Source organism: Sphaeramia orbicularis, chromosome 3, assembly GCF_902148855.1.
Source record: "Sphaeramia orbicularis chromosome 3, fSphaOr1.1, whole genome shotgun sequence".
Taxonomy (NCBI): Eukaryota; Metazoa; Chordata; class Actinopteri; order Kurtiformes; family Apogonidae; genus Sphaeramia; species Sphaeramia orbicularis.
In genome coordinates, this window is record NC_043959.1 from 21,847,374 (window position 1) to 21,862,727 (window position 15,354).

At 37.3% G+C, this 15,354-nt stretch overlaps 1 long non-coding RNA gene and 2 other non-coding genes across 3 annotated transcripts; all 3 read left to right on the forward strand.

The window, feature by feature from the left end:
* Positions 1-6,935: 6,935 nt before the first annotated feature.
* LOC115437248 (uncharacterized) lies at positions 6,936-14,283 on the forward strand. Its single transcript, XR_003937925.1, has 6 exons — positions 6,936-7,040; positions 8,239-8,400; positions 8,929-8,988; positions 10,185-10,284; positions 11,835-11,945; positions 12,061-14,283. It is a non-coding gene; the product is annotated as an uncharacterized LOC115437248 (long non-coding RNA).
* LOC115417322 (small nucleolar RNA SNORD67) lies at positions 8,455-8,568 on the forward strand. Its single transcript, XR_003935120.1, has one exon. It is a non-coding gene; the product is annotated as a small nucleolar RNA SNORD67 (small nucleolar RNA).
* Positions 9,963-10,075, forward strand: LOC115417324 (small nucleolar RNA SNORD67). Its single transcript, XR_003935121.1, has one exon. It is a non-coding gene; the product is annotated as a small nucleolar RNA SNORD67 (small nucleolar RNA).
* Positions 14,284-15,354: the final 1,071 nt, after the last annotated feature.

A 15,354-nucleotide genomic window follows, 5' to 3' on the forward strand; every position in this document is an offset into this window, starting at 1 on the left:
CGGATCTGTTTCCTTTTTTGTTTCGTCTGAGTCCAACAGGTTGTTTTAGTTTCCACTTTGGTTTTTATTCCAGTGTTATTGTCGTGGAGGCGTAAACGACAAAGAAATTCGTGGAGAATGGATTGGTTGTCAGTCAGGCCTTCCTTTATTGTACACAAGTGAGAAACTGACAAACGAAGCTTCGCCCTCTGTCAGAAGTCAGTTCTGACCTGTCCTGGAAGTCAGTCTAACTTATAGTAGCCTGTGCTAAGCTTAAATGTGATTGGTTAATATGATGTATGACACTGTCGCTAAGCAGAAGAAAGAAAATAAGATACAAACAGAAAGAATGCAAGACCTTGGAGTTGTCCTGGGAAGTTTTAGGGAGTTGGGTTATGCTGTATCTTGTGGTATCATTAGAGACAAAGTAGCTTAGAAAACATGCAGAATTGAGAAACTGACTGAGAGCAAACATTCCTATCTAGGCCTGTGGTTAGAAAGAGAATGAAAACTGAAGAGCTATCGTAGGTGTCTTATAAACTAATAGAAGACTTATGGTCAGTATTAAAATCCGTATTAAAGCTATACCGTATGATGTGGCATTTTTACACTTTTCTTTTGTCATCTTAAAATGCTCCTAATAAGTGTGTGTCAAACTAAAATGGAAAAGAAATCCACCAGGTATTGAAACTCAAAAATGTTTAATTCTCATATATTTCTGATAAAAGTCTGACCAATCATTTTAGTCGGTCCGAATAAAATAATTGGCCGAACCTGACTGAGCCTCCTGTCAATCATTCATTACGGCCGTCCAGCATCCGATCCATTATCTCCGTCTCACATCTGATATGTGTCCCTCTGAATCTGACGCTTCACTCACGCTGCTCCTCCTGTCACTGACCACAGTCTACTGTCTAGGATGTGTTTGGATAGAACTGACATGCACATGTGGAAGGGAAAAAACGGATTTATGAACAGAAACGACAACTGAGGGGCACAAACGGGAGTCTGATGAATGAAGGATGGAGATAAAAGTCCGGAAGTCAGCTGTACTGGACTGAACAGGTCTGCATAAAGTTCAGCTTTTCTGACGGTGGGACTCATACAGGTACATGTACATGGTGTCACACATGTAAGATGATGTAGGATGATAATTGTATGGACTATGAAACTTCAAATGTCCACGGAAAATTCGCGGAGGCCGCGCGTTCACAGTTCGCGCGCCCATCCCCTGGGCACTGCAGTGAAGACCCTGACCCAGTACTGCACAGACCAGGTCTACTGATGGAACAGGTGGATGATGCATCTGATTACTGAGGGAGGGGTCCGCGGACACGCCAAAACGGACCGGACCTCCGCCTCTGCTTCCTCCTCCGTTTCCATCGCGCATCAGATGAGAGGAGGAGAGAGGAGGAGGAGCCTCAGAGCGCAGGCAGAGGGAAGGGGGCGGGGCTTTGGAGAGAGGCGGGTTGTTCATGTTCAAACTTTTACTAAGTGCTGTGAGAAATGCCACATCGGTAGGTATAGCTTTAACATAATTTTTCTGAATTTAACTGATTTTACTTTTGTTCCTCAAGGTTTATTGTTCATTTTCAGATTTTAGCAGGAAATCATTAATGGATAAAAGCTGTTAATAGGGTTTATTACCCCGCCCCCTGAAGAGGATGCAGGGGGTTTTGGTTTGTTTAACACTTTAGCAGCAAAACTATTGGTTGAATTCATACCAAATTGGGTTTACAGATTACCAGTGACCCACAATAGATGCGATTACATTTTGGGAAAACTAGGTCAAAGTTCAAATTTTTTAATGATTTTTTTTTTTCCCCTTTTACTTATCAAGGGTGAAATTTGTCTATGCCACAGGTGTCAAACATGCGACCTGGGGGCCAAAACCAGCCCACTAAAGGGTACAGTTCAGCCCTTGGATGAATTTGTAAAATGCAAAAATTCCACTGAAGATATTAATAATCAAGGATGTTGGATCAGACCAGTAAAATACTATCAGAATAACTGATAAATAATGAAAAACAGCTATTTTATCCTCTTTGTTTTAGTGTTACAGGGTGGGGAAGCAAAATTTACAATATTTTGAGGCAGGGATTGAAAGACAGTGTATGACCAATTAGTTTATTGAAAGTCATGAGAATTTATTTGCCACAAGAAAATTGACATAATAGAAAATGTTTTTATTCTATGTGTCCTCCTTCTTTCTCAATAACTGCCTTCACACGCTTCCTGAAACTTGCGCAAGTGTTCCTCAAATATTCGGGTGACAACTTCTCCCATTCCCAAACAGTCTTTATGGACACTCCAACTATTTTTGAAATCTCCTTTGGTGTGACGAGTGCATTCAGCAAATCACACACTCTTTGACGTTTGCTTTCCTGATTACTCATATGGGCAAAAGTTTCTGAAAAGGTATGGATAATAGTGTTAGGTATGATTATGACATCAATATATGTTTGGTTTCAAAACAATTGACGTAGTGCCTGCTGAGAAAAAACAACGAAATGTTCATTGTAAATTTTGCTTCCCCACCCTGTAAAAAAAAAAAAAAAAGGAAAATTACACAGAAGTTTACATTTACAGACTAGCCTTTTACAAAAAATATGAATAACCTGAAATGTCTAAAGAGAAGTCTGTAGAATTTAAGCAATATTCAGCCTGTTATTAAATGTTTGTGTATTTGTAGATCCACTGTGATCTGTAAGCTGTGATGCACATCTGTATCTATAAATGATAAAGTAAGGCATAATATTAAAATTGCACTTATTTTTCTTAAGAATTTTCAGGTTGTTCATATTTGTTCATGTTATATTCATGTACAGTTCTTAGATGTAAACATTTTCATTACATAATTTTACATTTTTCACTTAAAAACAGAGAAAACTTTGGATGTGACATAATTTATAAGTTCTTATCTTATTATTTTTTGTATTATTTTACTGGTCCGGCCCACTTTAGATCATATTAGGCCCCTGAACTAAAATGAGTTTGACACCCCTGGTCTGTGCTGACATCAGCACACTCATAGACATGATGACATCAGCTGGATCCATGCCAAAATAAGACACAATACATGTGAGGGGCGGGGTTTGTTGTGCCTGGAACCACTTATTATTTATCACTGAAGAAAACAAAGTTAACTTTACCTACAGTTTCTATTTTTTAATGCTACTCCTCCCCCCACAAGAAATACATGAACTTTGTTAACAAACTAAATTACACTCAACAGTCTCGATGAAGGCCACAAACTGAGAGGAGCTGGTCTAGTACTGAAGTTGTTCTATTTACTTGGACTCCATCTGGAGTTGTGACCTCCTTAGAGTTTTTATCTCCATGAAACTTGGAAGTGGGTGAAGTTGTACCAGAAACCTGGACTCGCTTTCTGTTCCGTCTCCCCAGAGAGACTTAGCATCTAATAGCACATGAAAGTGTTGCCTCATTATAGGAGCAAATATGGAATCTGGGAAATGTATTGTTTTTGTCGCAGCCAAGTCTGAAAGTGGAGAAACCTGTTCTCCTTCAGTCAGAACCACTTTTAATGATGTAAGACTTTTTAGATACTTTTTATTTTCAGCCTGAAGCAGCGACTGATCTTCACTTCTGTTCTCTCTAATGTTAGCTGAACTCCGAAACACTGGAGCAAAAACACAAACTCTGGGGTTTTAGTTTTAGGCAAGGCAGATTTATTTGTATAGCACAATTCATACACAGGGCATTTCACAGTGCTTTATGAAAATGGAAGAGACAGATTAAAAACACACAATTACAATTAAAACATAATCAATAAAACATAAATAATAATTAAACAAAGTGAAAGGTCAGAGGTCAGATAGAACCCTTTCAGTTGTTCTATGCACAGTTGAACAGAGCTGTTTTCAGCCTAGACTTAAACATTGTCACAGTACAGGCCTGTCTCACTGTTCCACAGTTTATCTGCATGGAACTGAAACACAGCTTCACCCTGTTTAGTCCTGACTCTGGACACCCACAAAAGACCAGCCCCTGAGGTTCTCAGGGTCCGAGATGGTTCATATGGGACCAGCATGTCACAGATGTACTTTGGTGCTAGACCATGGACAGACTTACAGACCAGCAGAGCTGTTTTAAAGTCTATTCTCTGAGCCACAGGAAGCCAGTGCACAGACCTGAGCACAGGACTAATATGGTCGTACTTCCTGGTTCTAGTCAGGACTCGAGCAGCAGCGTTCTGGATGTCCTGCAGCTGTCTGACAGCTGGTTTAGAGAGTTCAGTCTGAAGGCCCTTACAGTAGTCAAACCTGCTAGAGATAAATGCATGGATAAGTCTGTAAGTCTGGTTTAGACACTAAACCTTTGATTCTGGCAATGTTTTTGAGATGGTAAAAGGCTGATGATGGAACTGATTTAATGTGGCTGTTAAAGTTTAGGTCTGAGTCCATTATTACCCCTAGATTTCTAAGCTGGTTTTTAGCTTTTAGAGTAACAGATTCCAGATGATTGATGACACTTTCTCTGGGTTTTTGTGGACCAAAGACAATGACTTCAGTCTGGTCTGAGTTTAGCTGGAGAAAGTTGTTTTGCATCCACACAGTGATCTGTTGGAGGGTTAGGGTTAGACTGATCTGTTGGAGGAAGTCACAGAGTGAGTCCACAGGCCCATGTTCACCTGCTGTCAGCCACATGTAAATCTGAGTGTCGTCTGCATGGTTACGATAGGACACGTTATTACTGTGCATAAACTGGCCCAGGGGCAACATGTAAAGATTTTAGTGACAACAGCAGCTGTTTTTACTGGAAATCACCATTTAGACTAAAGATATCTGTGACTAAACTCAGGATGTTTTCACTTATAATCACACTAAATCAATTCAAAGGTTATGTAATGTACTCCTTTGTCATTTTTCAGTTTATATATATATATATATATATATATATATATATATATATATATATATATATATATATATATATATATATATATATATATACAGGGTGGGGAAGCAAAATTTACAATATTTTGAGGCAGGGATTGAAAGACAGTATATTACCAATTAGTTTATTGAAAGTCATGAGAATTTAAATCTTCAAATCATATTTTACTGCATTTCTAACGGTCTTGTTGTCTACCTCAAGTTCAATTGCCATTTTTCTCATGGATTTGGTTGGATCCTTTAGGATTTTGGATTTGAGAGCTTTAATAAAAGCTTTGGTACGTTTTTTTGTTGCTTCCTCCACTTCCAGACTTTCTCGTAATAGTTTTGCTCATAGTCATTCTCTTCTTTCCATTATAAACAGTCTTTATGGACACTCCAACTATTTTTGAAATCTCCTTTGGTGTGACGAGTGCATTCAGCAAATCACACACTCTTTGACGTTTGCTTTCCTGATTACTCATATGGGCAAAAGTTTCTGAAAAGGTATGGATAATAGTGTTAGGTATGATTATGACATCAATATATGTTTGGTTTCAAAACAAGTGACGTAGTGCCTGCTGAGAAAAAACAACTGAATGTTCATTGTAAATTTTGCTTCCCCACTCTATCTATCTATCTATCTATCTATATCGATATATATATATATATATATATTTTTTTTTTTTTGTAGATTCTACATTTTCATGTCTTATACGTCATGGAGTTTGTTGTTTTTTTCCAGTTTTCTTTTTATTGGTATTTTCCATGGTTCACATAGTTATTCACATAGCAATTCACCATTCTCATCCATTCATCTGAAAGTTGCATTTGAATCTCACAGCGATACGTCCGTGACTCCTCAGACAACACAAATAAGGATGATTGGTTCACCTTCAGCAATACCAAAGATGTAATTTTTACAATACACATTTAAGAACTAAACTCCCCAGAACAGGAATGCTGGGGTGCACATTTGTGATAGTTAAAAAATAAAATAAAATAAATAATAATAATAATAATAATAATAATAATAATAATAATAATAATAATAATAATAATACAAAAAACAAAAAAACAAAAACATTGATACAAAAGGGTTTAGAAGGAAAAAAGGGGTGAAATGGACATAAGAACATCATGGAGTTTTCAATATGTTTTCACAGTTGACATGTTTAATACTCACATACATTGTTGTTGTTTTTTTTTACTTTCATAAAGTTTTCTCCTCTGAGCTGATTTCAGCTTATACATTATCTTTTAACACTGACAGACTTTACTACTATGAACTTTATCAGCTTCAGCTTTTTTCACTTTCTCCAACTTGAACCTATTTCAACTTCTTCAGCTTTATTTTTTTCATTCTGACAGTGCTCTTTGAATCAAACTATTTCATCTTCTTATACTTTATTTCCTCATTTTAGCAGTATTTTCTAATTTAAGATATGCTGTTCCAGCTTAATTTGGCCATGGTTCAGCAGTGGTTCAGTGATGTTCCACTTAAACTACATCTGTCCCTTTTCAGCCATTTCACATCCTTCAGGTTAATGTTTCACTTTCACCATATTTCTGCTTTTTGCCATTTCAGCTACCCTATCATCTTTAATTTTCTCTCGATCAGTATTCCTGCTTTAAGCCATTTCAACATAAGTTTTTTCCTTTGTTAATATTTCTACTTTTAGCCATTTCAGCTCCTTCTTCAACATTAATTTTCACTTTAGCAATATTTATGCCTTTTTTAAGCTTCTTCAGCAAAATTCAGTCACAATTCAACAACAGTTCAGCCCAGAAATTACATTTTTTCAAGTGTATATTGTGACTTAATCTGAATATAAATACATAAGAATACATAAATGCTAATATGTGGTTGTTTGGGTGTAAAAATAGTTGATTAAAAAAAAAAAAAAAAAGACACTGAAGTAAAAACCAGCGTCTTGAGGTCCTGATGAGTCACATGACAGAAACGGAACTTATAATTGGTCTTCGCTGTTTCAATTGTCCAATGAGCGCCCGTGTCGTCACTGAATTCTACCCAATCACAGAGCCGCTTCTTAGGACGCACCGTTTGAACACGAGAGGAAAAGTGTGTCTGAAACGTCGAGAAAACTAACGGAAAAGTAAAATATTTACACGAATATGCAACACGAAGATGACTTTGTGTTTACGGTAAGTGCGGCTGAATGCTTGTCTGCTAGTTAGTACCGTTTATCTCTGGACGGTACGAAATGTTTCATGTTAACATCCTGGCTAACAAGCTATGCTAACCCTAGCTAACAGACAAGCAGCGCACGTTTAGGTTTAAGCTAGCTGTTATTCATTGACATGGTTGAAAGCAAATAAATACACGTTAAGCCACAAATATCTATTAAAAAACGTCACAAAGCTGCGTGTTATGACAGTTTATAGGGCGTTGTAAAAGTATAAACCGCCCCATTGACCACATGTTTGCGCACGTTTGACTACTTGGCTAACAGCTGCTCTCCACACTGAGGTTTACATCATACAACACGATAAGATAACGGCTTTTATATTTTAAGTATTAGCAGGTTTGACACTGGTAGGTGCTGAACAGAGTTTGTTCTTTGTCCTAATAGAAGTAATTAGTGCAGAGTCAAACCATACCAGAGTAAATTGAAGTATGAAACCAATTTTGAGCTCATATTATCATATGTAATTATAAAGTAACTGTATGTTGTGGCCAAGCTACACCTTTATGGGGATATTTCTGCTGTTTTTCGTGAATTCTTATTGAATATATTTACTGTAAGTCTTGGCCTACTGGCTTTATTTGCGGTGCTTTCTGTAGGCTGTTGCAGTTTGTATTCCAACATGTTTAGGTGCACTAGTAGTGGGGATTGAAACCCCCCTTGGATGGAAATTGTACATTTTATTATTTTGAAGATATCACATAAATTTGGATCATTCTAATATTTGCATACACAAATGTACACTCTATAGCTAATAATTATATACATTTTTTTTTAAATAATAAAGACATTATAAGAAAAGGGACCAACTGCACCCACCAGATTAGGAAGTTTACTTGGTTTTTATGCTCTCCTTAGTGATTTTTATAGTTATTTTGCTGCACTTAAACCTCATAATGGTATGTAAAATCTGGTTTATACTGTATCATTAGCCTCATACTATATTTTTCCAGGTCATAGCCAGTGATTAAAAAATGAAGCAGCAGTGTTAAAGTTGCGCAGATATCACAATTTGGTCAAAAATGTGACTTGGACAATTATGCAATGAGGCTAAAGGGTATGTTAGTATATACTTTATTTACTTAATGGTACACGTGGCTTTTGATGCATATTTAGTGCTTTTGGAGACCTTTTAAACTAATCTCTCTTTTCACAAGGTTCAACATTGGATCTTGACTTCACCCTGTCATGAACACATAGAGTGTTGCAAACATGAATAGCTTCTTCACTCATGAAGCATCTACAGTATGAAGACTTTCCATCATTAGCCTCTTTTGGAAGAAGATGTGACACCGGCTGACTCGGATCCTGTGACTGAGGTGAGATGAACGCGGTCCAGTTAATGTACATTTGATGTTAAAGTGGCGGTGGGGTGTGAGGGTGATGAGTTGCACTAATCAGTTGGAGTGTTGGTTGCAGTGGCATCGACGCTCCAATCCGACTCAGCCTGAGGACACGCGACGTGCACAGGGGCCATCTGACTCAACCCCACCGCCCCCATGTTCAGTCAATATCCCTTCTAGAATGTTATTAACATGTTAGACCTGGCTTTACTTATTGAGGATCTGAAATGTCCCACTTATGTTAAGACAAATGCGGTCTTCACCTTTCATTGAAAATTGTTTGACATTTGCAGAATTAAGTATCTCTGTTATTCTGAAACCACCAAGCTTCTTGTAAGTTGGCATTCTAAGGATTTTCTGTTTCAAGAAATGAAGCCACAGTTGTAGGAATTGTCAGAATCAGGGTAAAAAAAAACCTTCAAGTTAAGATTTTTCTGTATTTACACTAAGATACTTTGTAGTAACTGTTTTTTCTCCAATGTCTTGAATGTGGTCTGAAAGCAGATTTGCTTCTATGGAACCAGGATGATGATGGATGCTCTGCTGCTACGTCATGGAGACCAGGTTTGTTCAAGTACAGGATACTGTTACAAACTGGCCTGTTCATTTGAAATATGCACATAATGAAAGTTTTGTTTTTTTTTTTCCACCTCATCTCCTGGTAATGCCTCCCTTTTCTAGATCCATATGTCTGTTGTACGAATAAAAGGCTAACTGGTGTCTGTAATGGATAAATTAATCCAATCGGCTATTATAAATATAATTGGGTCATTCTATTGAAGTGGTGAAAACCAAAGACATTTCCAACTTTTAACCCTGGTAACAAATCAGACAATTTTTGTACTTTTTTGTCTTTTTTTCTTTGTGATCATTATGTCTGCTACAGTTTTTGGCATGAATATCTGCAGGAATGTTTTATTTTATGCATACTTTTTTTTTTTTTTTTACCTAATGTCACTTACTCTTATGGGCCTACTGTACACAGGCAGTTTTTGCAAAGACACAAAAAGACCGACTCTTCAACAAAAACACAGATTTTCTGTATAGTACATTGATTATAAACCAATGCCGCATCCCTCCACCATGTATTATATTTATTTATTTATTTATTTTTTAATATATACATAAAAACAAATGGCATCACATATTAAAACTGGCATCTAAAGGGTTGCAATCCTGAAAACTAGAACATTTTGTTGTTTCGAGCAGAGCTGAAGTGATTTAAGAGCTTTATGCAGAAAAGAATATTGATGTATGATTTTTATAGCAGTCTTTGTGCATGTACATTTTTGGCTTGAGGTTCTGTAGAGGGCAGTAAATCAGAGGCACAAGGGTTACAAAGCCTGCAAATTTTAATGATTCAGTGTCACTAGTAAGGTGTATGATACCACTATCTCAAATATTATTTTAGATTTTAATGGAGAGCATCTTGACATTTAGACATTTTGATACTTTTTTTTTTCTTTTTTTTGGTTCCTGTTTCTATCAATTTGGTTGAAATTCAACGTCCTAAATCAGTTTTCGGGGCTGGACTGGGTTGTGACAGTGATGAGTTGCACTATTAGTCGGGTTGCTGATTGCGGCGGCACAGTGAACCCATCCTGATAACCTGTGGTGACACTGACTGTGCACAGGGGCCATCTGAGTCACCCCCCCCCCCCCCCCCCCCCCCACACACACACACACACACACATTAGAACAGCAGCTCACTACTCAGAGAGGCTGGAGCTCATCACCTCCATTTGTTCTGTCTTTTACAGCCTGAAGATGGAAGAGTTCAAGCACGTGTTCAGAGGGATGATGGTTTTTCTCGGCTTCAGTTACTGGAACATTTTCCATCAACCCCGACTGGAAGAGCAGGTGACTCATCCTCAAGAAAAAGAACAAAATCTGTTTTCAGGAAATGACTGATTATAAACAACAGATATAATGGAAATGTTTCATGATAATTAGTTGAACAGGAGAAACTTCCTACCTAAAGCTTCCTCCTTCAGCACTTTTGTGTCCAAATCACAAACAAATGATGCTGCTTTAATGACTTTCTTATCTTTAGACTTTTAACTTGGGCTGATTATCATTACAATATTAACTAGACTGTGACTGATAATGATTTTGTTTTTCAGTTTGGTACATAAATGGTATTAATGAACCTCTTCTGTTTGGTTAAGTAGTAAAATTCTAGTTGAGAAAATAATTACTTGCTTTATTTTTTCATTTAGTTTGTATTCAGAACCATATTTATCTTTCATTTTCAGGGTTGTAATGATCATACGTATTCTCATTCTTCTTTTTTTACACAAGAAAATAAGGAAGATATTTACACACAAAAAACTGCACTAAAGATGTTGTAAAGGTTAAAGTCACTATTTATTGTGACCTCTGACCCCATGACCAGAAGCAGCACAAACAATTAGAGAGGTGTTGAATGACACCTGGTATAAAACATGTTTGCAGGGTTCCCACGGGGACTTTAAGTCTTAAGTCTGGAATTTACAAATCTGCATTTAATACCTTTTTAAAATAGTCTTTAAAAAGTATTCAGTTTGATATGGTAGGTCTTAAGTTCGCTGTATTGTGTTTTAAATGTCTAAATGTCCAAGCTGCAAAGAAACTAATGGTAGTCGACTCAGCTCCACCTGTTCCAACCCGACAATTTAGTTTAGTTTATTTCAGACACAAACATAATACAAAACATAGGGGGGAAAAAACCAAAAGAACACAAAAATAGAAAATGGAACAACTGTTGTGCCTGAAAGGGAGTAAGAAGAAGCCACTGCTTATGCAGTCCTACGCCATGATTCCAGTCCTCAGACTGTTGGTGCCTAATCTCATTTATATTCAAATTAGGAACCAATTATCACTAACTTTGCAGAAATGACCACAGAACATTCAGCCCAACACACGTGCATCCGTTAGCCAACAAAGCAGACTTTGGGAACTTTAACCAATGGCTCACAAGTGAAAAGTGAGCATGAGGAAATGTTTAATAATAATTTATTTAAAAATTCCTGGTTGGAGAAAAGATCATTCTACACCTGGTTTACACGAGTTTTCCTACATTCTAGGAGTAATGAATTTTTCCAGAATGGCTGTGAAATGGGCTTTAAATTCTGTTCTAAGTAGTTTTAAATTTAACTTGTAGAAACCTGTTGGAACCCTGTGTCTGACACCTGTGGTCTAGAACATCCTCCACCAGGTTGCTGGACCTGGTGTTTCCTCTGGTCACCACTGACCCATTTTGAGTCCATTGAACATGTCGAGTGGCCCACTTGATAACATACATTCAGAACAGAATTGCCCACTGTAGCGCTTTTTTGCCGCCTCCTTTCTCTCTTCTGACCCGATTACTTCATCACAGCCTCTTAAATTCCTCCTGTCCTCTTTCTGTCTGTTCTTTTGTCCCTAAGCAGAGTTCATCCTGTTGCTCCACCTGCTGAACCAACGACGTGTCCCAGAGACACTGCAGTTTGACACCCCCCTCGTCCTGAAATGACCCTCCACCACAACAGCTATAACACAAAGTATGTTCACAAAACCTCAGGCTGAGCTATTGAATAAAATGTTCTCAGTAGATGTTTCAGTCTGTGGATGTTCGACTGTGTGTTTGTTTTAACTGAGGACACATTTTCTCCGTAGACCGGTGTTTCCTTTGGCTGTGACCTGAATCCTGTCTCTGCTGCTAAAACAAATCTACAGAGAATTAAACGGGTGAGATCAGTTTCCACTTTCAGCCAACAGTAGTCAATTCAAGGCCTCTGGTCATTTACCTACATCAGATCCAGTTAAAATCAGACAAAACTTGCACTGACATTAATCCCATAGTGTTTTACAACGTCATCACCATGAATATAAAACAACAGCGCTCTGATGTACAGACATGAACACACCATGAAACGAAACAAATCAGTGACACCTGGTTTAACCTGAAGGTGTTGGTTTAAAAAATAGACAAAATTACAAATGATGTACGACCCAGTTCAGCTGCTTGGATGACTGGTGTGCTTCTTTTTTTTTTTTCCTTGTGTAATTTGTGGAAAACACAGGAGTATCTACCGTCTGTTGTTTAATGTATAGAACATCTGCAACCACTGGCAAAACTTATACAATCGCCACGTAGAGCTGATCTAACATCAGCTGCTGGGTTGATGAAACACACGATTTGTCAGGTGGTTCAGTAAAGGACCATTAGTGTAGAGTATTTTTGTTTTTCTTCATGATTCCATAATATTTTCCTCTGCTTGATCAAAAAAGCAATTATGATTGACTACAACAATTACATTTTTTTAATCTGTTTTAAAGCTAGAATGTTGACAAAATAATATTTTTTCTGCAAAAAAATTAAACAATTCCATCATGTTTCCTAGGGGTTGTGCATATTCAGTAGCTGTGGTTACTTGGACGGTACCTCTGTCTGATTAGATATTTCATCGTAACTACGTCTTAATATATATTGCGTTTCCATTCACCAAACCGATTAGAGCTTCTCTGACATGTGTCAAGTGGTTCTACCTGCTGTGAAGAATCTAATCTCTTGGGGGGAAGAGGATTAATTTCTGTCCGTATTGTTTGGTGAATTAAGTGACTGACAGGCTACAATATTTTAAGATTAAGATTTTGATGTCTGCAACTACAGCAGTTGAGTTTTTCCACCCATATGTTCGTGTTCCCCCTCGGACCCTAGTTTTACTTCCACATGGGACAAACATGAGCAGAAACAGCAGATTTATGCCAACCGGAGTCAGATGATCCAATTAAATGCTGTTGTACTCAATTAAGTCCTTAATTGTCCTTAAAATTGATAATTAATCCTTACATCTGACACTCAAAGGTCTTAAAAACCCCACAGAAACAATAAAACATATTTGCTATATTTCCTTTGTAAGTCTTGGTACAGAATTAGTCTTTATAATCAGTGTCAATCATTTTATCCAAACAGATGGGAATGAGTGGAGACTCAACGGTCATTCATGGGTGGAGGGTTCAGGTATGAGCTTCAGCAGCAGTAACACAAACACTATTCATGGACAAATGGAACATTAGTGGATTGAAACGTGGATAAACCTTAGATGCACAAGTTGGTCAAAAATTACCCTTTGAGCCTGTTTTTTTTTTTTTTTTTTTTTGCAATGAAAAGTTGTTTCATATTCCAGGTATTCCTTAAAAATATATTATTTACATTTTAAACTTTTGTAGAATTTTTTTTTTTTAACTGTATTTTTTGTATTACTACTCACACCTTCCTTAGGTGGGTCAACCTGAACCTTTTGATTCATTCTACAGCAAAACCAAAGGACTCACTAAATGGATGTTGATATTGTTCTATTGCTGTTATACACTATATAATGTATACTATATATACTTTGCTTTTAAAATTGTCAGAATATTTGAAAGATATTTTACAATTGTTTAAAAAAAATCAAACTTGAAATCATTCTTTTATGGACCAAAATATATTACAAATTATTTTCAACATGACAAAGTGACGAAAGTGACATAAAAACACATTGATTTTAACACGGGTCATATTTGACTCATTTATGGAAGAATGGTGGGTGCAGACACTGGTGCATCTAAGGGGTCAGACTGGTTCAACACTAACTGTGAGGCCTGTCGGACTGTTTATGTGAATGGATGGTCTGAAATTAAACAGACGCTTTAAAGCTGTACATTTGAATTGCTCACAGCTGTACCATCCTTAAGTTTCCCCCACCTGTGGTTGTGTTCGATTCTTTCTGCTCAGACGTGGATACAGTGTTTTTATTCTAATTGGCCTGTTACATTAGTGGAATACTGGGGTCCATGAAACACATTTGTTTGAGGCTTGAACTTTTTTCTGTATCTGTTAAAATCGTCTTAAATGAATCAATAAAGTTTTAATTGTAAACCTGTGGCCTCGTTTTTTGATAGTTTTCTACTTAAACAGCGACGACCTTTGACCTCATGAAGACGGCTGGGCTCTGACGATGACAAACGTCGTATCACCGGCGCAAAAACATGCAAACTTTTTTTTTTTAACACTTCTTATTCCATCTGTACATATTAATCATATTTGGAGTCACCTGCAGCTGTTGAGTAATCCTGAGTGTGAATGCTCATTTATCACAGTAATGGCTTTAGATGCAGTTTGTTCTTTGGAGGAATGAGTTCACAGCGTTGGCAGATTACACGATCTGTGGCATTCTTGCATCAGCGCTGTTCGTCTTAAATATCTGCCTGCTCTCTGTGGGGTTGTCAAGACCGCAGTCTCGGGTCTTATCGACTCTGTGTCAATGTCAGACCCGGGGGTTTCTACATTTATCTTGGTTTTAAAAAGAAAAAAATATCAGGCTCTTTTTAAATTCATCTCCAATGTACTCAGGTCTATAGTAGCAGAGTGTCGTCTTCTGCCTCGGGTGCCTTTTCCCTCATTCAGACCCACGTCATGTTGGTGGAAACATGTTTAACTTGGTCTTATTAGTCAAACCCACATTGCAACATGACTGAGTCCACTTCATCAGATGCAGTTTTGTCTGTAAAGTGCCCATATTTTGTACCATTTACACTTTGGCAACCTTTGCAAAAATCTCCATTTTGTGGATCGTAAAATGCTGGATTGCTGTAAATTAGAGATGCACCGATACCACTTTTTTCCAGACAGAATAAAAGTACTTACATTTAAGTACTTGCTGATACAGAGTACTGATATGAGTAGTTAATACCATTACAGTTCTTGGATCCTTTTGAAAATGTGCTTAATTGTCATCATTAGTCTGGCTATAACAAAGTGCTGCTACTGACTTAATGCATTGGAATGAGCATTTCTTAGTCAATCCACCAGAGGGCACTGCTCTTAATTAACCATACTTGCCAAATATCACTAAGAGTCTTCTGTCCGGTCATCATTAATGGCCAGGCTGTTGAGGTGGTTCAGCAGTATAAATATCTTGGATC